The sequence below is a fragment of the Bos indicus genome, chromosome 24 (assembly GCF_029378745.1).
Source record: "Bos indicus isolate NIAB-ARS_2022 breed Sahiwal x Tharparkar chromosome 24, NIAB-ARS_B.indTharparkar_mat_pri_1.0, whole genome shotgun sequence".
Lineage (NCBI taxonomy): Eukaryota > Metazoa > Chordata > Mammalia > Artiodactyla > Bovidae > Bos > Bos indicus.
Window position 1 is genome coordinate 50,689,673 of NC_091783.1, and position 23,397 is coordinate 50,713,069.

The 23,397-nt window shown below is 44.5% G+C and overlaps 1 protein-coding gene across 5 annotated transcripts in view; it reads right to left on the reverse strand.

The window, feature by feature from the left end:
* MRO (maestro) overlaps window positions 1-23,397 on the reverse strand; it is an 85,200-nt gene that overhangs the window by 18,754 nt on the left and 43,049 nt on the right. For 2 of the 5 annotated variants that reach the window (XM_070779091.1, XM_070779087.1), the window contains exons 1-2: window positions 813-979; window positions 555-672 (exon numbers count right to left, since the gene is read on the reverse strand). The gene's annotated coding sequence lies outside the window, so the exon portion shown is untranslated. Of the gene's footprint in view, window positions 1-554; window positions 673-812; window positions 993-5,704; window positions 5,827-23,397 lie in introns of those variants that run through there. The other 3 variants (XM_070779089.1, XM_070779088.1, XM_070779090.1) reach the window with 2 other exon arrangements.

A 23,397-nucleotide genomic window follows, 5' to 3' on the forward strand; every position in this document is an offset into this window, starting at 1 on the left:
AAGGATACTGGAGTGGGTTGCTATTTCCTCCTCCAGAGGATCTTCCCCACCCAGGGATCAAACCCGCGTCTCCTGCACCTTCTGCATGGCAGGTGGATTCTTGACCACTGAGCCACCGGGGAAGACCGTAAACAACTCAAAGTAGAATAGCTACTAGCAGAGAGGAGTTTAAGATGCCAAAACTACACTTCCCATAACTGTGTCCTAAGCCTGTATCCAGCTCCTAGACGATGTCCTGAGTGCGGGCCAGGTGAGGACACACCACAGGGACACTTGAGTTTGAAGCATCAGTATCTTTTCAGCCCCACCCCCATCTAAAGCTCTTAACACAATGATCTTAATATAATCATCTATAATCTATTGGTCATAGATTGGCATAGTTTGTGAAAAGAAAAGAAAAAGTCATCAAATCGCCTACTACAGTTTTACAAAGGGAATATCAACTCTCTGATACGGTGACCCAAGTGACATTCCAGAAAGGTCTGGGGATGCAAGCAGACCGTGGCCTCTTCCAGCCGCAGCCCAGGTGGTCCCAGCCCGCAGCCGGCCCTTACCTGCGGTCACGTGGCGATGCGGCAGGTGCGGCCGGAGCCGGGTCACCGCGCAGAGCTGCTGTTCCCGGGGTAGCCGCCAGATGGGATGACTCGGCTCAATTTTCCCAGCCCTGAATTCCTAACAGAGGAGAAAGGAAACGAGAAGCAGAGTCTGTTCAGGATAACGGGTCAGCGCAGAGTGCTGGAAAGTGAGACTCATATGAGGAAAAACAAAACAAATCAAAGTTTAGATGGACTGAAGTGGGGGAGGGGACCGACCTCTGATAACCATAACGTTGTCTTAGGTGGACACAAGCCCCCTTGTACCCTTTCCTTCCCCAGACCGGGATGAGGTGTTTTCCCACCTCTCTGTGCTGTGTTCGCCCCTTATTCGCCCCTCACTCCGAGTCCCACCCACAGACAGGACTGCAATTCTGAGGCTCCTTCGCCTGCGCGGACAGGGCCCTGCCCAGCCGCGATCCCGAGGGCGGTCACTAGATGGCGGCATCACTCAGTGGACCGGTTCCAGGGAGCCCCCGCTCACGGCCGCCGCTGCGGCGCTTCCCTCCCTAATCCAGTTGGAGCAGTTTTGAATCTCAGGACGGGACACTGTGTTCCCGGCCAAGCGGCTTCATTGTGACTGACTGCTGCACCACCAGCCAGAGGGTTGACCGTTGATGCCCCTTCCTGCCCAGCAAACAGGTCCTGAAAGGACTGATTTGAATTTTCAATAATGTAAATGATTTATTGGGAAAACCAAGCCAAACAAAAAAGCCTGTGTATAAAAAATACTCGCGCAATTAAAGAGCCTCCCTTCCATCATTCTTTCTTCTCTGGATTCTCCACCCAAGTGCATAAATCTATTTGTTGATAATTATTTACTGTCTGGGTGTGTGTTGGGTAACTTGGGCAATGTGTGAGAAAAAGGAAAAAGTTCTATTTTTTAAGTTCTAGGAGCTTATGGTTATGCTAACAGGTAATGTTTATTGAATATTTCTGAGTGCCAAACATTGGGGTAGATAGTGTGTAGACTATCTTGTTTGATTCTTAGGTTAGTACTCTTAATTATGATCCTCATTTTCATGGGGAAATTGAGGCACAGAGATGACCTTGCTCAAGGTCACATGGTTAATTAGTGGCAGAGTTATAATTCAACCACAGGTGGGCTCATGTCAGAGCTTAGCCCGTTAGCCACGATAACTGGGCAGTGGAAAAGTTTGGGAGATCTAACTGGGAGACAAGTGGACAAATATAAACTGAAGTAAATCAGAGTGGAAGTTTGGAAGACAAAGCAGAGGGAGAGAAAACAGATGCCTTAAAAAATAAGAATGAGGCTAAAACAAAACCCTCTCTGGGCATACACGGGCACCCAGGTGACCTCTGAAAATGCAGTTTCAATGGGGAAAAGAAGCTAGACTACAGAGCTGGGGAACTATGTGGAGAGAGAGAATGAAGGCATCTTACTGCAAAAGGAAGGCAATAAAGAGACTAGAGGAGACAACAAGATCAAGAAAGGCACTCCAGTGTTGCTGTGTGATTTTAAAATAGAATACAGCTTGGAAGTGTTTCAAAACAGTTGCAAAGGAGACCTAAGAGGTGGGTAGTGCAAGCAGTGAATAGTGAGATAGGAGCAGCTGAAGGGAGGGAGCAAGGGGACAGGGGAGAGAGCTAGCTGTGCGGGGGAGGGAGAGAGGACCCCCCCCAGATCCCCACTCCTCATTTTTTTATCTGAAACTGGGAGACAACCGCAGAGATGGAGATACATCAATGTGAAAATGAGAAGAATGAGCAAGTTCAATTCATCCAAATCGGCCTCTCTCTTCTCAGGAACACCAGAGTTGGATTATCTGCCTAGAGTGGGAATAAGATTGGGGAGGTCATAGCCTTGTACTGAACTAATCTATGCAGTGTTTAGGATGACCAAAAAGCAGATAAAATTAAACCAGGCCACAGAAGCAGCTGAAGAAATAAAATCTATGCTGCAAGTGTCAGGATTCTCTGCCAAGTCTCACGGGTGATTCAGGACTGAAATATACCTGCCCCCCCCCCACCCCCATGGACGGAAATACAACAGATAGACTATTAATAACCGCTCAGGTCTAAAGTTTCTTTGTATTCAGGTGTTGAGACATTTGGCAGAGAACTAACGTGCTCCTCATTTGCCAGACGGGAAAACAAAAGGGCAGACAAGTCTCCCTGTTTGGTTTCAAGTCACAGAGAAAATCTGGGCACAACCAGAATTGGTACTCAGGAGCCTTGCTGATCCAAATTCTGCTCTGTTCAACACTTCCCACAAAGAGCATGGACACAGCTAACGACCCCAGAGAGTCCCAGACACAGCACAAACCTGGGAAGCGTCCAGACCAGGACACAATGCCCAGGGAACAAAGGTTCACCTAACATGGCTTTGGGACACCGCACAGCTCTTCTGGGAATGAGAAGCCTCTTTGATAATTTGATTGCAACAGATTGATGTACTTATGACACAATATCCTTCACATACTGTAATTATTTTATTGTTTAACAACTCTATGTTCACTCGCTCAATTAATATTTCCTTATTGTCGGAAGTTCAGGGGCTGATGCCTCTGGAAAAATCAAAGAGGGTAATTACTGAGTCTGCTGTTACTGATGAAAACGACGACAGGCAGAACTAAATTGGTCAGCAATTCACTGTCGACTTAGACTTGGCACATGAGGACAAATGCCTGGCAGTGATCAACACGGTTTCCTCTTTAGGGTCAGGATGTTCAGAAGACCCTCCTTCTGTACTTGTGTGTGGTCCCAGCAGGAAACTTGCCTAAAAGGGACGGCAAGTTTTGAGTTTCTTCCCTCTCGTCTTTTTTCCAGAAATACGTCCAGGTCAAGCCAAACTCTCCCTTCATTTTCACTTCTAAAAAGAAATCTAATCAGCTGCCTGCTGCTGCTGCTGCTGCTAAGTCACTCAGTCGTTCTGACTCTGTGCGACCCCATAGACAGCCGCCCACCAGGCTCCTCTGTCCCTGGGATTCTCCAGGCAAGAACACTGGAGTGGGTTGCCATTTCCCTCTCCAATGCATGAAAGTGAAAAGTGAAAGTGAAGTCGCTCAATCGTGCCCGACTCTTAGCGACCCCATGGACTGGAGCCTACCAGGCTCCTGCATCCATGGGATTCTCCAGGCAAGAGTACTGGAGTGGGGTGCCATTGCCTTCTCCGAATCAGCTGCCTGCTCAGCCACAAATTAGGAATGCCAGTTCCTCATTCATTCTTTCCTTGTTCTTCAGTTGCTTATGGAGCTCATAGTTTCAACAAGGCAGAGCGCTCCCAGGTGGCACTGTGCCCTCTGGAGACCGCAGAGGGAAGACATGGTCTTTTGTGTCTGTAGACATTGGTGAGGGCCCAGGACAGGAGGTGACAAAGAGCAGTTCCCTCAGGCTAGCCGTCGTGAAAGAATGCACCTCAGCACCTGGGCTTACCAGAAGCAGTTTAGCTGGGAGAGGCAGAGAAGAAAGGCTAAGGTGCTCAGGGTGCAGGGTCCCAGCTGGAGGACCCTGGATGAGTCAGGGAACCTTGTGCTCCCCAGATTCTTCCACAAGACCCCCTCATCCCCACCCCACACCAGTGGAAGCCCAGAGCTGCCACCACAAGCAGGAATCCCTTGGGAAACTCTTCTCCACCATCACCCTCCACCATTTGCCTCCCATTGGCTTCCCTTGTGGCTCAGCTGGTAAAGAATCCGCCCACAATGTGGGAGACCTGGGTTTGATCCCTGGGTTGGGAAGATCCCCTGGAGAAGGGAAAGGCTACCCAATCCAGTATACTGGCCTGGAGAATTCCATGGACTGTGGAGTCCATGGGGTCACAAAGTGTTGGACACAACTGAGTGATTTTCACTCTTCACTTTCTGCTACATATCTGGTTTATTTTAATATAAAAGCAACAGTCTTTTTGTTTCAAATCTTTGAATACAGTAGATAGCACAAGGAGAAACACAGGGCTTATCCCTCTTCAAATACCCTCAGGCACAGAGGGTAGAATACAGGGAGGCAGGAGCCTACCTACGAAGTCTCTCCAGTTCTACCAGCTATGAGCAAGAAGCTGCTCTCAGCCGTTTCCTTGTCCAGCCCACCATCTGGCTGCCCTGCGGTCTGTTTTCCTGACTATATCACTTGACAGTCATTGTCAGTACTGAAAGCAAGAATATGTTCCAACTTTTCTGTTAAGTAGCCTGAGATGATCTCAGAAAACAGTTTGCTACTCAACCCAGAAAACCCACTAAGTCATGCAAATCGAGAGGTTCAAACCTTCATGTTCACTGCCCGGACCATTGAAGTGTGTGTATCTGAAAAGCCGGCAAGTCTCTGAAAGATGTCACTTTGCAGAAGCAACATGTGCCCCTCTGTCGTCCCAGTGGCTGAACGCCCAGGCCGAGAGGGCTGGCACAGGGTTGGTGAACCCTAAAGAGTGCTGCGCGTTTGCCGCAAATGCTTTAATGTGCTGAGGGTGATCCTGAACTAATCTGATGTCACTTCTCACTGGGCATTGAGCTCATCCAGGTGAGCAAAGCCCCAGGGTGTGCCTCTGGGTTTACAGAACTCATGGTTGGATTAACCCCCACGAACTCCTGCCACTGTCCAGTGAGCCTTACTGAAAAAGGGCAGATGGCTGCACAGAGGAAAACGATGCCCCAGAAGAAACTGAAGAAGCAAAACCTTGTGTTGCAGGAATAAATTCAGCATAAAGTAAGTGCAAATAAAAGTAAAAAAGAGAAGAAGTTCAAGCTTTTGTTTGTTTGTTTGTTTGTTTATGACTCCATGGACAGTCTCTTGTGTCTATGCATGGGATTTCCCAGGCAAGAATACTGGAGCGGGTTGCCATTTCCTTCTTCAGGGGATCCTCCAGACCCAGCTATTGAACCCAAGTCTTCTGCATTAGCAGGCTGATTCTTCTTCTTTTTTCTTTTTTAAGAAGTTTGAGTTGAAACATCTTTCCTATCTGAGACATTAATTACCCACACCATCACCAGTACCCCCACAGCATCACCAGAACCCCTTACTTGCAAAAATAATTGTAAAAATATGTAAACATTTCCGAGCCCAACTGGTTCAATCTATAGCAATCGATGAACTGTGTTGAGCAACAGTGTTGAATAGAATCGGTTGAATCCAGAAAATACTCCGTGCTGTCTTACCTGAGCTGGGTGATGAGGCCTCCTCCTCGTAACTCATCCTGGTGAAAGACGAAGTGATTACTCCCAGGAACATCGAAGTCCTTTAAGCAAGCTCGGGGCTGGCCGTCAGTTGCGTTCTTGTCCTTGAAGATGAAACATAGGGCAGATTGGCATTTTATCACGAGTGGGAAATGCATAATAAGGCCTTTTTAGGCTATCTGTCCCTGACAGTTGCTAGAGATTCATTACAGGCCATACTATTTTGCAAACTTTGAAAAATTTTTTGTTCGTTTCCTGTTTCTGCCAGCGCCCAGAGAGAGAGCCCCAGGAGCCTCACTGCCGCAGAGAATTGAAACAAAAGATAGCCCGAGAGTCAGATCAAGCCTACCAACACGACCACAGGTCACATTCTCCCTGCTCTTCACATCCTCAGGCATTCTCATGCTCTTTGCCCTGTTGTCTCCCGCAGTCCTAGGAAGGGGATCATTCTCAGGCCTCTTCGACAGCAGGGAGGCTGAGAGGCTGGCAGAGTGAATAGGGGTCTTGCCCAAAGACGCCAAGCTGGTTGATGGGACCGGGCTTCCTCTCCTGCTTTGAGCAGCCAGAGTCGTTGGAGGGTTCGGCCACTCACCTCTACGGGCCGTTCGCACTCTGAGATCTTCCCTTCTCTCACCCTTGGCCTTTCTCACCTTGGTTTCTGCTCCCCTCCCACACCTCCCTGGTCCCTGTCTTCAGTTTGCTGTGGGCATTGCTTCCCAGGCTCCTTCCTCCTCAACGACTTGGTGTTAGGATTGTGTTTACTTTCCCTTCTGTGTTGCATTTACAGTAGAATCCGATAGAATTCCCGATGACAAGTGTGTAGGCATTTGATGACAATGAGAAAGACCTCAGTCACAGTTTGACCAACAGAACCATACATCCACATTCAGAAGTGCTCTATAATGTGGGCTGGATTAGAAACCCAGGCTGTGGGACTTTCCCGGCAGCCCAGGGGTTAAGACTCTGCCTGCCACTGCAAGTTCAATACTGGTGATACTGGTCGGGGGAATGAAGATGCCACATGTCACAGAATGGGGTCAAAAATTAAAAAAAAAGAAAGAAAGAAAAGCAGAAAGAAAGAGATCCAGACTATGACTGGGACAGTTGACTCTTCCTTGAGAGACTGGAGAAAATTACAGTAGTAGAGTAGAGCACTCTTTGTAATAGCCCACAACAGATGTGTTTCAACAACTCCATCTTTAATCCCACAACACCAACCTCCCACCATAGCTCCATCACAGTATTCCTGCACCTTTCCTGATATTGTTCATTTAATCGCTCCAGAAAAGAACAAAAGAAGTCAATCTGATCAACACACATCTGTTTAGGAATCAAGTCTGTAGCTTTAGGTTCTAGAGCAGCTGCTTCTCTTTCCTGCTGGTCTCTATTCCTTTGAGAAACGATACATTAGATGGTCCCCTGGAAGGAAGGGAAAAGGAAGCAACAAGCAAATCACCCAGTTTCACCCACTAGGACTTCTTTTTTTGTAGCTCTTAAGTTTGGGAGGGAAAGTTGACAATATCGACTAAAAGTCCGTGTGCCCCCCCACTTTTTTTGGCTGTGCTGGGTCTTCATTGCTGCACTCGGGCCTTCTCTAGTTGTGGGGAGCAGGGGCTACTCCCTAGTTAGCGGCCCATTGCTGTGGCTGCTCTTGTTGCGGAGCACGGGCCCTAGGGCAAGCGGGCTTCAGTAGTTGCGGCTCCCAGGCTCTAGAGTGCAGGCTCAACTGTTACGGCCCACAGTCTTAGTTGCTCCGAGGCATGGGAGATTTTTCCCAGACCAGGGATCAAACCCGTGTCCCTTGCGCTGGCAGGCAGATTCTTTACCACTGAGCGACCAGGGAAGCCCTCATGTGCCCTTTGATTCAGCAATTCTGTTGATCGTTGCTCACCCAGGGCAGAGATGATTTTTTTGTAAATTAGAAAAAAAGAATTTCTTCCTCAAGGCATTTTATGTTTATCTGCCAGAAAATTATCATAATAAGTATTTACAGGTGTGACATCCACCTGAAACTAACACAACATTGTAAATCAACTATACACCAATAAAAAAATTTTAATAAAATGAAAAATTAAAAAACTAAAGTTATGACGTCTACAAAGTGATTGGTGCCCATATAAAGGAGTCACTTTGTGTAGTGTACAACCTGTACAATTGTATACATTAGCCCTGCCTGCGTGCATGCTCAGTGGCTTCAGTCGTGTCCGACTCTTTGTGATTCCATGGACTGTAGCCTGTCAGGCTCCTCTGCCCATGGGGATTCTCCAGGCAAGAATACTGGAGTGGGTTGCCATGCCCTCCTCCAGGGGATCTTCCTGATCCAGGGATCAAACCAGCGTCTCTTATGTCTCCTGCGTTGCCAGGAAGGTTCTTTGCCAGTAGCACCACGTGGGAAGCCCACATTAACCCTGGTTACCTTATAAATACATACGAAGAACAACATCAGGATACACGTTAGAAAGTGCTGAGAGAAACTGGTTTTGTAATAACAAAAGGATTGTTGCGATGTCCATCGGTAGGGGACAGTTTAAATAAAAATTTGGGGCACATTTATATAATGGAATTCTAGGGAGCCTTACAGGAAAAAAAAAATGGAGATTTATCAGTTCAGTTCAGTTCAGTCGATCAGTCGTGTCCGACCCTTTGCAACCCATGGACTGCAGCACACCAGGCCTCCCTGTCCATCACCAACTCTGGGAGTTTACTCAAACTCATGTCCACTGAGTCGGTGATGCCATCCAACCATCTAATCCTCTGTCGTCCCCTTCTCCTCCGGCCTTCAATCTTTCCCAGCATCAGTGTCTTTTCCAATGAGTCAGTTCTATGCATGAGGTGGCCAAAGTATTGGAGTTTCAGCTTCAGTACCAGTCCTTCCAATGAATATTCAGGACTGATTTCCTTTAAGATGGACTGGTTGGATCTCCTTGCAGTCCAAGGGACTCTCAAGACTCTTCTCCAACACCACAGTTCAAAAGCATCAATTCTTTAGTGCTCAACTTTTGTTATAGTCCAATTTTCACATCCATACATGACTGCTGGAAAAACCATAGCCTTGACTAGACGGACCTTTGTTGGCAAAGTAATGTCTCTGCTTTTTAATATGCTGTCTAAGTTGGTCATAACTTTTCTTCCCAGGAGTAAGTGTCTTTTAATTTCATGGCTGCAATCACCATCTGCAGTGATTTTGGAGCCCCCCAAAATAAAGTCTGTCACTGTTTCCACTGTTTCCCCATCTATTTCCCATGAAGTGGTGGGACTAGATGCCATGATCTTCGTTTTCTGAATGTTGAGCTTTAAGTCAACTTTTCCACTCTCCTCTTTCACTTTCACCAAGAGGCTCTTTAGTTCTTCTTCACTTTCTGCCATAAGGGTAGTGTCATCTGCATATCAGGTAATTGATATTTCTCCTAGCAATCTTGATTCCAGCTTGTGCTTCATTCAGCCCAGTGTTTCTCATGATATACTCTGCCTATAAGTTAAATAAGCAGAGTGATAATATACAGCCTTGATGTACTCCTTTCCCAATTTGGAACCAGTCTGTTGTTCCGTGTCCAGTTCTAACTGTTGCTTCCTGACCTGCATACAGATTTCTCTAGAGGCAGGTCAGGTGGTCCGGTATTCTCATCTCTTTAAGAATTTTCCACAGTTTGTGGTGATCCACACAGTCAAAGGCTTTGGCATAGTCGATAAAGCAGATATAGATGTTTTTCTGGAACTCTCTTGCTTTTTCGATGATCCAACAGATGTTGGCAATGTGATCTCTGGTTCCTCTGCCTTTTCTAAAACCAAATTGAACATCTGGAAGTTCATGGTTCACATACTGTTGAAGTCTGGCTTGGAGAATTTTGAGCATTACTTTGCTATCATGTGAGATGAGTGCAATTGTGCAGAAGTTTGAGCATTCTTTGGCATTGCCTTTCTTTGGAATTGGAATGAAAACTGACCTTTTCAAGTCCTGGCCGATGTAGATCTGTATGTGCTGATATAAAGAAATGTTCAATATATATTACTAAGTAAAAAAAAGCAAGGTTCAGAGGAGAATATATTATAACTCAATGTTGTAAAATTTTTAAAAGAAATCTGATACAGCCCTTTTTTTCTTCCAAGACACTCAAGAAATCATTAACCAGAGTCTTTTTGGAGGACAGTAACTGCAGGAAGAAGGAAGCTTTTAGTTCAAATGTATACCTTTCTGTGTAGTTTGAACTTTTCTTACCAAATGTATTTATTGCTTTCAATTTAAAAAAAATAAAAAATAAATCAACAGGGGTAATCAGAATAGAAAGTTACAGGTCTTTTAAATTTTTTATTTATTAAAAAAAATGTTTGTTTATTTATTTGGCTACACTGGGTCTGAGTTGCATACATGGGATCCTCAGCTGCAGTCCTAACTCCCTGACCAGGGATGCAACCGGAGCCCCCAGCATTGAGTGCTAGAGTCTTAGTCAGTGGAGCACCAGGGAAGTCCTTACAGATCTTTTTTAATTCTTGCACTTTTGAGCATAAAAATATCTAAGAAACATTTTTTAATTGCTGTGCACATCCTCCCATAGAATACATTTAAAAAATAAACTACGGTTTTTTTTAGTTTGTAAATATTGTTGTTAAAACTTTTTTTTAGTAAAAGAAGTTCAGTTTATAAATATTTAAGGTAACTTGAGAAATACATAGTAAAAAAGAGAACAAAGCCCAATACAAAGATTTAGCTAATATGCAAACTCCTGTTCCATCTACATTTGGCATATGCAATCTACTTAACTGATTTGCTTCATGTGGTGAATTTTTTTGATAAAATTCAGCATTCCACCCTGGTTATCCTTGTCAAGCGCATAAATGTATCACTTTGCCCCCAGTGTTTTGGGTTGTCTCTTGTAGCAGTGGGGCTGAGAAGTGGGAATGGGTAGGAAGCTGGTGGAGGAAAGGGAAGACAGAATCCTCTGCACCTTTTAGGGCATTTTCACCTCTCACTTCATGCCTCTGAAAACAGAGACTAAACTCATGTATCTGTTAGACCACAAATACATTTAATCATAGAACAAGAGCATCATTAATCTCACTTTATTAATTCAGTTCTTGTTGGGTGTAAATTCAGCGCTTCCTGAGTTGCCTGTCATTTAAAACCAAGAGACCTGGTAGAAAGCCGATAATTGTATGTCATTTCACTTTATAGTACAAAGTGGGCGTAGAAGAATCAGATGAGCTGTCTTTCTCCCTTTGATCTCTGGAGAAAAGAGAATTCTAATTGTTCCTCTCTATTTGTTCCTGAATTTAAAACTTCGTTAGCATGGAAAAAAAAAACTGAATTCATTATTACAAATTTTGTGCTAAGAGTTCATTCTTCTCACATGAATATTTATTTAGGCTTCGGATACATAATTCCAAAAAGAAAAAGAGAGAGAAGGAAAAGAATGATTGTTTTTGGATGAGCAGAAGTGACATTGAATATCATTAAGTAACATAGCAACCCCAACTCTAACGATGAAGTGACATTTCTTTTTTTTTTTTTTTAAGAAAGAACTATTTGTATTTCTTTTAAAAGTCTCTCCGGGATGTAGGAGGAGGGCACACTGAATGTGATAACTTTTACAGAACATTTTCTACTTGGGAGTTTTGTATCGTGAATCACGCATTTGTTCCGGTGTTAAGGGTATCAGACCTCAATTTTGATTACAAGTTACACACATTCTACACGTTAGAAAGTAAGTTTTAAATACTGAACTCCAGGGCAAGGTCTTCCCTCAACCCATTAACGTAACAAATACTCTTTCTACTTCGCTGAATTTCTGTTTGGAGACGTTATTTAGAGCCCAGTATTTATTTGCTGGCCACATCTGCCCCGGGTGTCCCCCGACTGTGTCATTAAACAAATATTTGTTCATTCAATAAACATTTATTGAGAGTCTCCTCTGTGCCAGGCTCTCTGCTCAACACGAGGGTATAGGGAAGATGAAGATAAATATATAAAGAAAAAGACATGATCCCCACCCCCTAAGAGGTCACAGGCTGGCAGGCTATGGGCTCTTCCATCCAACGTCCATGAGGATGATTTTTCCTGTGCATTTCGGGCCAGGACTGAAGTAAGGCCAATTTACACAGTAGGACAAAATTCTAGGAGCCGCTCACTGGCAGGGGTGAGCGAAGGCAGACGGCATCCCCTGGCTGCCCGAGCTCCCCACGTGGCCTTTTCCTCCTGTCTGCTGCCCTTCTCTCAGTTCACTGACACACTCACGCTTATCTCAGTCAGTCCCCCCAAGTGTTTACACTCGGTGTCTATTTCTCACGCCCAGGTTACCCTCCCGGTAACCATCCTTCGTTTAACCACTTCTTCCAGGCCTTGTTCAGTCCCCACCTTGAACGTCCTTCCCAGGCCTAAGAGCCTGGTCAGCTTCTCCCCACGCACTTGCATTCCTGCAATGGCCTTTATCACCAGCCAACTTTTTAAAAAATAATTTTAATTTTTTTTGAGACACTGCCTTGGGAGAGACCTTGGTCTTCTCCTTACTTGTTGTTCAGTTGCTCAGTCGTGTCTGACTCTTGTGCCCCCGTGGACTGCAGCACGCCAGGTTTGCGTGTCCTTCACCATCTCCTGGAGTTTGCTCACGTTCGTGTCCATTGGGTCGATGATGCTATCTAACCATCTCATCTTCTGCCACCCCCTTCTCTTTTTGCCTTCAATCTTTTCCAGCTTCAGTCTTTTTGTAAGTAATAAGTCTTTCCTTTTCCCTGAAAAAAATTTTTATTTTTAATTGAAGTATACGGTTTTGTTTGTTTGGGGTTCTTTTTGGCCATGCCACAGCTTGCAAGATCTGAGTTCAATACTATATATATGGGCTTTCCAGGTGGCGCTAGTGGTAAAGAACCCAAACTGCCAATGCAGGAGACAGAAGACAGGAGACAGGTTCAGTCCGGGGGTTGGGAAGATCCCCTGGAGGAGGGCATGGCAACCCACTCCAGTATTCTTGCCTGGAGAATCCTATGGACTATAGCCCACAAGTCTTCTCTGTCACAAAGAGTCGGACACAACTGAAGCAACTTAGCACATACAAATACCATCTATATAGCATCTATATAGTATATAGTAAATATATGTAGTATGTGTATAGTATATATATATATATATATACAGAATCTGAAAAAGAATATTCTTTTTCAGATTTTTTTCATTATAGGTTATTACAAGACTATCACCAGCCTATTTGTATCCAAATTATTACCTAGGAACCTGTCTCCCCAACCTGGGGTCGGGTGCCCGTGGAAAGCAAGGCTTGCGTTCCAGTCTTTGCAGACCTCACTCCAAACCTTCGGGACCCAGTGCAGTGCTTTACACGGGTGTGTGTCTTAGTCCACTCAGGCTGCTATAACAGATACCACTGACCGGGTGGCTTAACAACAGACACCTGTACTTCTCACGGTTCTCAGAGTTCACAGGAGGCAGTGAAGCCCAAGGTGCCGGCGGCAGTGGCTGGTGAGGGCTGGCCTCCTGGTTGGCAGACGGCTGGCTGTCTTCTTGCTGTGTTTTCACACAGAAGCAAGTTCTCTCTCAGTTCTCCTGTGTAAGGGCACCAACCCCTTTCCTGAGGGTTCTGCTCTCTCGACCTGGTCACCTTGCAAAGGCCAGACCTCCAAATACCATCACACTGGGAACTAAGTTTCAACATAAGGATTTAGGGAGTCAGTCCTGTAGACCAGAGTTTTAGCAAATGATTCCTTTATTTATCTGATTCTTTACAATCTTCAGCACATTTTTAGGCTTTCTTTTTAACAAAAGCAAACATTGATCTAAGGCATTCCCAGCTCTTGAATTTAATTCTACAGAAGCAAAATAGGAATTGTAAGAAGTTAGCTTGCTAGAAAATAAAAAATGTGTTTTTTTCCCCTAATGGCTAATTAAATGCAACAACAGATTAAGTAAACGAACATTTTGTTCAGCACTAATTTCCTCTGTGGGGCAGGGAGGGAGTAAATTGGTTAGGACAAAATAGGCTTTCTATTTATGGTGTAAGAGATGGCTACTGGGTGAAGGTCTAGGGGCTACTATTGAATGGCTTCTAATAAAGAATCACCCTGGTGAGCCTCTTCAAACTGGGCAACAATCGCAAGATCTTCTCTTTCCTGGTGATGAAAATGTGTTGTGGAATAGAACTGGATGCAGCCAATTTTATAAGCAGCGTTTTCTATGTATTGCTAAGGCACACCACTCCCTCATTGTAGGAAACACTACGCACATAGCACAGATGGTCATCCAAGCACATGAGTTAGAGTGCTTCTCAAGATGGTGCCCTTCATGCGCTATGTTTAAAGTGGATAACGAACATAGACCTACTGTATAGCAGAGGGAACTCGGTTGAATGTTATGTGGCAGCCTGAATGGGAGAGGAGTTTGGGGAATAATGGATACATGCATATGTATGGCTGAGTCCCTTTGCTGTCCGCCTGGAACTGTCACATTATTAATCAGCTGTACTCCAATATAAAATAAAAATTTAAAAAAGAGATGGTGTGCTGGAGGAGTTAGTGGGCTGGGCCTTAGCATAGTTTTTACCAATGGCATTCGCTCTGTCCCGTGGCATTTGATCTGTCACAGTTATTTCGGTATTGATCCCACCCGAGCTTTTGTGAAATCCATCCTGAATCTGCCCAATCACTGGCCTCGAGAGTAGTCCTTCCATCTTCTTGCTGTTGCCGCACACCAAGGGCCTGGTGGAGGAGCCGTTTGTCTTCATGTGGTGACTATATAATGCAGTTTAATTTTGCTAATATAGTTTAGGCCAGCAAATTCAGAATACTGAATGGAAACGCGTATCTTTCTTGGAAGATCTTCGCTAAAGGTCTCTGTGATCTGTTTTTCCTCCCTCCACATCCAGGCATCAATCCTCTTCCACCTTAAGGACGCAAAACTCAAAAGAAGCACCACTTGCTGAATGTGGAACAGAGCAGGGTGTCTCTAACCCACGATGACTTTACAACTGCCATCAATATAGGCTTTGTCAACTAGGAGCAGTTCCAAATATAGGCTTTGTCAACTAGGAAGCCCCAGGGCACATTCAGGAGACGTGCTCTGAAACATGGGAACATTGTAGCCAGAGGGTAAATAAACCTCAGAATATGTGTTTCTGAAATCAAGGAGATTTTTAAATTAGTTAATTGGAAGTTGATTGTTTTAAAGGAAAGAGGAATGAAGAATTCTCGATTTTTATCTGCTTGAAAATTTTGACTTAAGGGCTACCAAAAAGTATGGAGGGTCCTCAAAAAGTTAAAACTATAACTACCAAACATATCTATGAAACAGAAGCAGACTCACAGATAAAGAGAACAGACCTGTGATTGCCAAGGGGGAAGTGGGATGGGGAGGGAAGGACTGGGAGTTTGGGATTAGTAGATGCAAACTATTATATACAGGATGGATAAACAACGAGGTCCTGCTATAGAGCACAGGGAATTATATTCAATACCGTGTGGTAAACCATAATGGAAAAGAATAGAAAAAGGATATATATATATATGTATATATATACATATATATATAAATAATTGAGTCATTTTGCTGTATAGTAAAAATTAACATAGCATTGTAAATCAGCTATACTTGATAAGTTTTTTTTAAATAAATAAAATCATTTTCATAAAGTCTACTTTTTCTTTTTTGCGGCTTTTTTTTTCCTGGATAAGTTAGCTCTCTGTACTTTTCCTGTTAATACCGTTCAAACCAATTTGAACCAGTATCATTTAATCTTTCTACAAACATTGACAAAGCTCTTTTTTTGTGTCTCATTCTGGGAATATAAAAATGGAGAAGAAACCATGTTTTTGGTCTACAAGCAGTTTATAATGTAGAAGAGACAGATTTATAAGCCAATAACATATAAGAAATTGGGTGTCATACGTCTACCAGAGAATTATAAGGGTGGAGGACAGAAAGGGCAGAGTCATCAGTTCCTGATGAAATAGAGTCAGAATTTAAGAATCTGAGTCATTAACATCAGAGACCTTTTCCAGAACTAGCATTTTCTGAGTTGATTGTATCTTCAAGGATTCCTCAGATGTGTCTTCCCTTAATTAACAATGGCATATGTCAAAACTCCTTTTTTTTTTTTGGTTGTATCGTGTCTTAGTTGAAGCACACAGGATTTTTTTAGTTGAAGCATAAGAGATCTTGTTCCCTAACCAGGCATCAAACCTGGGCCCCCTGTACTCATCCAGCACTCTTAGCCACAGGATCGCCAGGGAAGTCCCTGTCATAAGCTCTTTAATAAAGTCCTATTAGTTGGGGAAACTCTTTGTGTTTTCAGTGATGATAGATTCATTTGTCTTTGCCTATCTTGACGATCTCTGGTTCATAGGAAGATAACCAAAGGGCAAATTTGAATTCCCAGTTTCCTTCAAGGTCAATGGGAAATCACTCCCTTTTTTCCCTCCGGTCACTTGGCTCTCCTGATGTACAGCAGTACACAGCGCTAGCAACTGAGCGGCCAGCTGCTTGTGATCTCCAGCTTCTGAATTCATCCCCTCAACTTTTAGCTAAATATGGATGAAATTTAAAATTCCGTGACTTCTTATATCAACTAGTATTTTTAACCTGCAGATTGTGACTCATTAACAGGTCATGAAATCAGTTCAGTGGGTCTTAATCAGCTTTTATAGAAAGAAGTAGGATAGAAGAAAGCAAAATAGAAAATATCAGGATGCATTTCATCAAGTAAGATAAAAACTGGTGAAACTTTTTATTCCCACTTTTGTGTGTGTGTGTGGCCACAACATAAAATGTATTTCTTACTGTGTCACAGGGAGAAAATTAAGCCACTAGACTCTAATCTAGACTCTAATCATCATAAAGGCACTTATAACCAACTAGCAAATATTTGTTGAATCGACCTGATTTGTACGTGTGTTTGTGGATTTACTCAACAAACACTATGTCTGTATGTGTATATGACATTGACCATTGCAACCCCTCATTTAAATTTTGTGAAAATGAAGGATGAGAGCAGGCTTTCAAAGGTTAATCAGCTTCAGTAAATGCTCTTTTTTTTTTAAGAATAAATCATTCTGTTTACCAGGACTGCTTGATAACCTTTAATCTGGCTGGTATAAAATAGACCCTAAGGTCTCTAAATCATGTCCAAAACAGATCCTACAAAGCAGGAAGCGCCTGAGAAAGAAAGAAAGTAAAGTCGCTCAGTCATGTCCAACTCTTTGTGACCCCAAGGACTGTAGCCTACCAGGTTCCTCCATCCATGGAATTTTCCAGGCAAGAGTACTGGAGTGGGTTGGAGAATAGCTACTACTGGAGAAGGAGAATATCCCCTTCTCCAGGAGATATTCCGGACCCTGGGATCGAACCGGGGTCTTCCGCATTACAGGCAGACAGTTTGCCATCTGAGCCACCAGGGAAGCCCCTGGGTCATAAGCAAACAGAGCTTTCAGATCCTAATCTGTCCTGTGCTGGCCCAAACTGTTGCCTAACAGCCAATTTGAGCCGCTCAGCACACGTTCCTGGCCCCCTAGCATAGATGCTGTCTCAGGTACCTGTCCCTGTCTCAGGTAGCATAGATGAGAATAGATTAAAAGAACCTATCTTAAGGACTGAGTATAGTATCTGGCACATAGATAAACAGAGCAGGACCCTGTGGTCCTTGGTCTTTCATGCCATGAGGCTGAGTGCTGATTTTTTCTGGCTATGATGACTGCCCACCCCCACCGGCATTGCCACCATAGGCGTCGCTCTTCCTGGGAGCCACAACCTCCCTGTCCCTCGGTGGGCGGAGCCACCACTATCCAGAACTCTCAGTGCCCACGACGGTCACAGGCTGTACCCAGCTTGCAGATCTGGGCCAAGCCTGCAGGGGCCTGCACCGTCCCATCTGCCCTTCTGTGCTTCTGTCTCCCTGCTGTGTGGGCTAGATCATCCTACAAATTCTTCAGTTCTCTGCCTGCGGGTCCAGAGGAGTGGAATGGGGTGTTGGGAGGAGACTGGGGGGAGGGGAGTTGTGGCAGGGGTGTCTGGTGATGAATGCAGTCAATAAGACTCAGCCTCTGACCTGCTTGCAGCCCGGTGGAGGGCATCGGACTGTGATGGTCCACAGATAATCTGAGCAACTTGGGGAGGTGGCGGGGGAGGATCGCAGAGGCCCCCTTGCCATCCCTACAGCAAAACAGAGTGCCCTTCAGCAGGACCAGAGCTCTGAGGTTTCACAGCTGCTGCCGCAGCCCATGTTCCAGCGCTTCCTGGAGCAGGGGCTTATCGCGTCCCCTGTTCCCACCCCTGAAGGTCAGGCATGTTTCTCCCATCTAAGCGCCAAACCTTCTTTTGTGGGGAGCATAGACGTGGCTCCACTGAGATAGAACACCAGAGCCTACTACCCAGATAGAATCTGCAAAAGGGTCCATTTTTGTGCCCTCTGTTTTCCCTGGTGGCTCAGTGGTAAAGAATCTGCCTGCAATGCAGGAGACCTGAGTTCGATCCCTAGGTAGGGAAGATCTCCTGGAGAAGGGGATGGCTACCCACTCCAGTATTCGTGCTGGGAGAATTCCATGGACAGAGGAGCCTGGCAGGCTACCGCCTATGGGGCCGCAAAGAGCTGGACACGACTGAGCAACAAATAGTTTCACTTTTCCCAAATTCAAACATCACAGCAGCCTTGTCTGTGTCTTAGAGCAACGCAGAGTCCCAGCTTTCCAACGTAGACAGCTAATGAATGGAGCAACATAAAAATGAATGCTGAAACTCCCTTAAGGGGCTCCTCCTCAGAAACTGAAGAGAAATTCTTGCTCACTCCTGTGTGATCTGGAAGATCAATTGCATTCCAGAATCTTCTAGTTTAAAAAAGCAAGCAACCAGCAAGGAGTTTTAAATCTGCCATTTGTCTGGTTTTTGGCACAGCAGCAAAATGGCTAAATCTAGATCTGGGGTCAAATCCCAGCTTTGCCACTTAACATCACTTAACCCTCTAAGCCTCAGTTTCTCTCTCTATAAAATAGGGATAATCCCACAACCTACCATATTAGGTTGTTATGAGGATAGATTAAAAGAACCTATCTTAAGTACCGAGTATAGTATCTGGCACATAGGTAAACAGAGTAGGGGCCTGTGGTCCTTGGCCCCCATGTCCTCTGCCTGCCCTTCACAGACTGTGAAAAGCTTTAGCCAATAAATAAGTTTAATCAAGGAAGTGAGAACATGCAGAAACAAAGGAAAACAGTCAAAGGAGACCAAATAATAATAGTTTAGTCATTAAGCATAGTCAAGGACCTTGAGTTCCTTCTCAAGGGCTATAGATAATATTCTGAGCCATATCCTGTGAGCTGTCTGATAGATACAGAAACCAGCACAGGGAGAAGTGAACTATGCGACGGCCGATTGCAGATGATATAAGCTGCCACAGTTCTGAGGACTGGCCTCAAGAAATGGAAGCACACCGACCCTGAAATGAAGATTAACTGTATGTAAAACAATCGAGATGACGCTGGGCAGACAGCTGATGACCAATTTCGAGATGACTGTCAGAGCTGACTGAGCTATCTCTGCTTGTAGGCCTCTCCGTCTGTCTACAAACGCTCTAGCCACTGATCGTCGGTTGTGGGGACTCAGCCTTTGGACAGGATGGCCTTCCCCGTTTGCCAGCATCCAAAATAAAGCAGACTTTCCTTTCCGCTAACCTTGTCCTGCTTTGGCTTTTGAACAGCTGCACAGCCAGACCACACTTTCAATTACAATAGGAAACAATAAATGTTCATTGTTGTTGTTACAGTTATTAGCAATTATGAGAAGTGGTGAAAGAGTAGGACAAGGTAATTCAGACTAAGACAAATGATAGGGAGTTCATAGACATGTGTCCTTACTTCAAAGTAGAAATTAAATTTACTGTATTTCAGTGTATCCTACTTGTTTGCTTGTACACATGCCAAAACCAGAGACACAGCACATCATACAGTGGAAAGAACATGGACTTCAGGGTCAGACTGTGCTCACATCCCCGTCTTTTACTTCCTGAGACATTTGGGTGAATCATCTAACCTCTCTGAGCCTCAGTGTGCATGCGTGCATAGTTGCTCAGTCATGTCCAACTCTTCACAACACCATGGACTATATAGCCTTCCAGGTTCCTCTTTCCATCAGATTTTTTAGGCAAGAACACTGGAGTGGGTTGCCATTTCCTCCTCCAGGGGATCTTCTTGACCCAGGGTTCGAACCCGTGTCTCCTGCCTCTCCTGCATTGCAGGCAGATTGTTTTACTGCTGAGTCTTCAGGGAAGCCCCGAGGGTCAGTGCATTCATCTACAAAATGGAGTCATAATAAACTTGTACGATTGTGCTGAGGATTTAAAAAAACCCCTCTCTTCTCCTTCTCTCGCAGGCTGACACTCTGTCCCATGCGAACAAACAATTCTTACCCTATAGGAGCCCTTATCACATTGTACCATATTATCTCCCCCACCATAGTGTAAACATCTTAATTGGAGCGAGCCTGTTTTGTTTGCCTTTCAATCTCTGGTATTTAGTGAGGTCCTTGGACGTAGCTGGTGCCCAGCAAAAGCTTGCTAGCTGACTGAATGAATCACTGAAAAGGCAGAAAAATACAGTTGATAGGAAAACAAAATTCATTTACTCCCCATCTTCCCGAACAAGCTTAGTATCTCTTTCATAAGCGAATTGTGTTGTATGCTGAGATTTTCTCACTGTAGGAGATGGAATCTGATTCGTGCTTCATCTAAATCTTCACGATAAGTGGTATTACCATGCATCCCACTATATTCCAATGTCCTCTGGGTTCTGTGTTATCTGACCTTGCTTCTAAACTTTCTGCTGAATGGAAATCTTTTCTTAAATTATCATTACACAAATAACACACAATCACAAAAAATCATAAGTCTGGAAAAGTTAAACTAAAAATAAAACTAAAACACTCCAAATTCTACCAATAAATTATTATTAATATTTTAGGTATAAGCTTCTAAGATTTTTTTTACACAACCTTATTGAACTACAATTCATTACATTGTTGTATTAGCATTAGTTTGTATTACTAATTGTATTCTTGTATTAGTTTGCTAGGACAAGATATCAGTTAGGGTTCTCCAGTGAAACAGTAAAGGGTGTGTGTGTGTGCGCGCATGTGTGTGTTTGTGTGTGTGAGAGAGAGACAGAAAGAGAGAGATTTGTTGATTAATTTTAAGGAATGGTTTCACACGATTGTGGAGGTGCAAGTCCAAAATTGACAGGGCAGGCCGGCAGGCTGGAGACCTGGGGAAGAACTGCAGCCCAAATGCAGTCTTCTGGCAGAACTCCTTGCTCAGGAAGGTCAGTCTTTTGTTCTATTAATGCTTTGATTGACTGGATGAGACTCACCCACATTAGGGAGGGTAAACAGCTTTACTCAAAGTCCACCATTCAAATATTCATCTCATTCAAAAACACTTTGACAGAAAAGTCCAAAATAATGTTTGACCAAATGATTTTATTTTCTTGGGCTCCAAAATCACTGCAGATGGTGACTGCAGCCATGAAATTAAAAGACACTTGCTCCTTGGAAGGAAAGTTATGACCAACCTAGATAGCATATTGAAAAGCAGAGACATTACTTTGTCAACAAAGGTCTGTCTAGTCAAGGCTATGGTTTTTCCTGTGGTCATGTATGGATGTGAAAGTTGGACTGTGAAGAAAACTGAGCACTGAAGAATTGATGCTTTTAAACTGTGGTGTTGGAGAATACGCTTGAGAGTCCTTTGGACTGCAAGGAGATCCAACCAGTCCATTCTGAAGGAGATCAGCCCTGGGATTTCTTTGAAAGGAATGATGCTAAAGCTGAAACTCCAGTACTTTGGCCACCTCATGCGAAGAGTTGACTCATTGGAAAAGACCCTGATGCTGGGAGGGATTGGGGGCAGGAGGAGAAGGGGACGACAGAGGATGAGATGGCTGGATGGCATCACTGACTCGATGGACGTGAGTCTGAGTGAACTCCGGGAGTTGGTGATGGACAGGGAGGCCTATGTGCTGCAATTCATGGGGTCGCAAAGAGTCGGACACGACTGAGTGACAGAACTGAACTGAACTGAACTGAAATATATGGGCACTGGCTGTCCTGCCAAGTTGACACTTAAAAGTAACCTTTGTAGGCAGCCATGACAAAAATACCACAAACTGGGTGGCTTAAGGAATAGGGATTACTTCCTCACAAATCTGGAGGGTACAAGTCTAAGATTAAGGTGTAGCAGGGTTGATTTTTTTCTGAGGCTGCTCTCCTTGGCTTGCAGATGACTGTCTTCTCCCTGGATCTCCATATGGTCTTTACTCTGTGTGTCTGTGCCTTAATTTCTTCTTCTTAAATAGACACCGGTCATATTGGACTAGGCTTCATCCTAGTAACCTCTTTTTAAATGAACTTCTTTAAAGACCCTCTCTCCAAATATAGTCACATTATGAAGGGCTGAGGGTTAAGATCTCAACAAATGGCTTTTGAGGGGGCCATAATTCAGCCTGTAATGGTACCATTTTGAAACTGGGCAGGACCCTGTGGGGCCCTCCTGGTACAAAAAGACTTTCTGTGTCCCCTGTTTCTCGTTGGTAAAGAAAAGGCTTCAGCCTCCTAGACCTTCCCTGAGTACCAAAAAGCAGATTTAAACAGTTGTTAACCAGGGAACTGAGGGGATGCAGAAAGAAAGGAAGAGTCGTCAAGAAAACAGTAGTGCAGCAGTAAAGCAGAGTCCTCTGAACTGTGGTGCTGGAGAAGACTCCTGAGAGTCCCCTGGCCTGCAAGGACATCCAACCAGTCCATCCTAAGGGAAATCAACCCTGAATATTCATCGGAAGGACTGATGCTGAAGTTGAAGCTCCAGTGCTTTGGCCACCTGATGCAAACAGCCGACTCATTGGAAAAGACCCTGCTGCTGGGAAAGATCGAAGGCAGGAGGAGAAGGGGATGGCAGAGGGTGAGATGGTTGGATGGCATCACCAACTCAGTGGACATGAGTTTGAGCAAGCCCCATGAGATGGTGAAGGACAGGGAAGCCTGGCATGCTGCAGTCCATGGGGTTACAGAGTCAGACATGACTAAGTGACCGAACAACAAAGCAGAGTCCTAGTTCCTCCTCAAGCAACATACAACACATCTCCAAGTTCTTCCACAGGAACTGAGGCCCCCACCCTTACTTGGTGGAGGATGGTAACCACATGCTGAGACCTCAGACCAACAGAGGGCTGATGGTTGGGATTCCTAAAGTCCCACTCTGTTACTTCAGGACCAACCAATCAGAAAAATTCACATGCCCTGTAGCCCTCCCTGAATATTTTGCCTATAAAACTCTTCCTGGAAAACCATCAGGGTGTTTGAACTTTCTGAGCATGAGCTACCCATTCTCCAGGCTTGGCCCTGAGATAAACCTTTCTCTTCTCCAAACTCGAACAATTTTGGTTTGCCTGGCCTCATGGTGCATCTGACACACGAATTTGCATTCAGCAACAATTCAGTTCACTCACTGAAAGTGTATAATTCAATATTTGTTTTGTTTTTTTTTTAACATATTCACAGAGTTGTACAACTGAACTCTGGTCCACTCCCCTGCTGCACAGCAAAGTCAATGAGCTGACACTGGATTGTAGTGAAGGAGAGTACAGCGTTTATTTGTAGGGCACCAAAAAGCCCAGACACCCTGAGATAAATTTCAGGGAGAGTTTTT